Source organism: Sinocyclocheilus grahami, unplaced genomic scaffold (assembly GCF_001515645.1).
Source record: "Sinocyclocheilus grahami isolate Dianchi unplaced genomic scaffold, SAMN03320097.WGS_v1.1 scaffold476.1, whole genome shotgun sequence".
Taxonomy (NCBI): Eukaryota; Metazoa; Chordata; class Actinopteri; order Cypriniformes; family Cyprinidae; genus Sinocyclocheilus; species Sinocyclocheilus grahami.
Window position 1 is genome coordinate 311,082 of NW_015505655.1, and position 490 is coordinate 311,571.

At 39.8% G+C, this 490-nt stretch overlaps 1 pseudogene; it reads right to left on the reverse strand.

The window, feature by feature from the left end:
* The window catches only part of LOC107553623 (cytochrome P450 2K3-like), an 18,295-nt pseudogene that overhangs the window by 2,001 nt on the left and 15,804 nt on the right, over window positions 1-490 (reverse strand).

The following is a 490-nucleotide window of genomic DNA, read 5'->3' on the forward strand; positions in this document are numbered from 1 at the left end:
GTTTTTTATATTATTTTACAATACACTAACCTTCTTGATGAAGTATCCATTGAAGTGAACGTCACAGCTGGTCATATGTGGGATACTCATGGGTGCTATGTTAGCAAATCTCTGTGTTTCGTGGATCACAGCGTCTGTATACGGTAAGTTCTTCCTGTCCTCTGATACCGGTTGCCGTCCACCGATCACCTGGTCAATCTCCCCCTGAAGCCGATCTGCAAACACATCACACTTTAAATTTCACTTTCTGAACTCAGTCCACCAGCACAAGACATGCTCAAACATAGTAAGCTATATTTAACAAGACACACACCGAACAGCGAAAATGCTAAATGTCATGCCTGTTAACCAAAACAAAAAAAACACTGTGACTGATTGATAAAGGATATATTCCGGGTTCAGTGCAAGTTCAGCTCAATGTACAGCATTTGTGGCATAATGTAGCTTACCACAAAAATAATGTTCACACATCCGTCCTTTTTAAAAAAAA